Source organism: Petromyzon marinus, unplaced genomic scaffold (assembly GCF_048934315.1).
Source record: "Petromyzon marinus isolate PM22_M1 ecotype Great Lakes invasive population unplaced genomic scaffold, UKy_Petmar_22M1.pri1.0 PM_G_Scaffold_29, whole genome shotgun sequence".
Classification (NCBI taxonomy): Eukaryota; Metazoa; Chordata; class Hyperoartia; order Petromyzontiformes; family Petromyzontidae; genus Petromyzon; species Petromyzon marinus.
The window spans coordinates 930,001-932,500 of record NW_027422861.1 but is presented as its reverse complement, the minus strand read 5'-3'; positions in this window follow the sequence as shown (position 1 = coordinate 932,500).

Below are 2,500 nucleotides of genomic sequence, written 5' to 3'. Positions count from 1 at the left end.
GGCACAGAAATCCCTCGGAATGGGAAAACGGGTCATTTTCGTGTCGCCACATTGCATGCGAACCGCATGCAACTTCCAGAGGCATTTGCAGCAGAAATGCATGTGCAGTCAAAAAAAAATTGATATTTTTCACGGATAGACCCCGTGAAACGCTAGAAATTGGCGGGGATGTGTCTCTTGTGGCTCACGGGGCTGTTCGGGTCGCACAGAAATCCCTGGGAATGGGAAAACGGGTCATTTTCGTGTTGCCACATTGCGTACGAACCGCATGAAACTTCCAGAGGCATTTGCAGCAGGAATGCATGTGCACTCAAAAACTTCTATATGTTTCACGGATAGACCCCGTGAAACGCTAGAAATTGGCGGGGATGTGTCTCTTGTGGCTCACGGGGCTGTTAGGGTGGCACAGAACTCCCTCGGAATGGGAAAAGGGGTCATTTTCGTGTTGCCACATTGCATAGGAACGCCATGAAACTTCCAGAGGCATTTGCAGCAGAAAGGCACGTGCACTCAAAAATTTTAATATTTTTCACGCATAGACCCCGTCAAACGCTAGAAGTTGGCGGGGATGTCTCTCTTGTGGCTCACGGGGCTGTTAGGGTCGCACAGAAATGCCTCGGAATGGGAAAACGGGTCATTTTTGTGTGGCCACATTGCATAGGAACGGCATGAAACTTCCAGAGGCATTTTCAGCAGGAATGCATGTGCACTCAAAAACGTCTATATTTTTCACGGATAGACCCCGTGAAACGCTATAAATTGGCGGGGATGTCTCTCTTGTGGCTCACGGGCGCTGTTAGTTAGGGTCGCACAGAAATCCCTCGGAATGGGAAAAGGGGTCATTTTCGTGTTGCCACATTGCGTACGAACGGCATGAAACTTCCAGAGGCATCTGCAGCAGAAATGCATGTGCACTCAAAAACGTCTATATTTTTCACGGATAGACCCCGTGAAACGCTAGAAATTGGCGGGGATGTGTCTCTTGTGGCTCACGGGGCTGTTAGGGTCGCACAGAAATCCCTCGGAATGGGAAAACGGGTCATTTTCGTGTTGCCACAATTGGCATACGAACGGCATGAAACTTCCAGAGGCATTTGCAGCAGAAATGCATGTGCACTCAAAAACGTGAATATTTTTTCACGGATAGACCCCGTCAAACGCTCGAATTTGGCGGGGATGTTTCTCTTGTGGGTCACGGGGCTGTTCGGCTCGCACAGAACTCCCTTGGTCCACCTGATTCGTGCATACAGGCAGCAACTAAAACTCTGTAAACCTGCTGTGAGGACATCTAAACAGTGGACCAGTGAGGCTGTGGAAGATTTGCGGGCGTGCTTAGACTGTACTGACTGGGATATGTTCACGACTGCTACCAATAGTCTGGATGAACTCACAGAGGCTGTGTACATCAGCTTCTGTGAGGACTGCTGTATCCCAACACGTACCAGGGTGAACTTTAACAACAACAAGCCCTGGTTCTCAGCAAAGCTCAAAAGGTTGAGGTTGGAGAAGGAGGAAGCGTTTAGGAGTGGGGATAGAGACAGATTCAAGGAGTCGAAGAACAGGTTTAGCAAAGCGGTGAGAGAGGCTAAACGACTGTACTCAGAGACACTAAAACACCAGTTCTCTACTAACGACGCTGCTTCTGTCTGCCAAAGGGCTCAGGCACATCACCAACTACAAACCCAGAGCGCCCCACACCACTAACGACTCCCGCCTAGCCAACGACCTGAACGAGTTCTACCGTAGATTTGAAAGACAATTGGACTGTCCTGAACCACCCCTTCCCACCCAAGAGGCCCCATCCCCCACCCATACTACAGAAACGACTCTCTCCTTTCAGGAGGGAGAAGTTAATGGGCTTTTCAAGAGGCAGAATCCACGCAAAGCAGCCGGGCCGGACTCTGTCTCTCCAGCCACCCTCAGGCACTGCGCTGGCCAGCTGTCTCCGGTGTTCACCAACATCTTTAACACCTCCCTGGAGACATGCCATGTACCAGCCTGTCTCAAGTCCTCCACCATCATCGCTGTGCCCAAAAAGCTAAGGCCAACAGGACTAAATGATTACAGACCGGTCGCCCTTACATCTGTGGTAATGAAGTCTTTTGAGCGCCTGCTCCTGGCACACCTCAAAGCCATCACAGACCCTCTCCTGGACCCCCTTCAGTTTGCCTACAGAGCCAACAGGTCTGTGGACGACGCAGTTAACATGGCCCTCCACTTCACCCTACAGCATGTGGACGCCCCAGCATCCTACGCCAGGATCCTGTTTGTGGACTTCAGCTCTGCCTTCAACACCATCATCCCTGCCCTGCTTCAGGACAAGCTCTTCCAGCTGAACGTGCCCTACTCCACCTGCAGGTGGATCACAGACTTCCTCTCTGACAGGAAGCAGTGCGTTAAGCCGGGAACAGAAGTCTCTGACTCCAGGTCCATCAGCACGGGAACTCCTCAGGGCTGCGTCCTTTGCCCACTGCTCTTCTCCCTGTATACCAACAGCTGC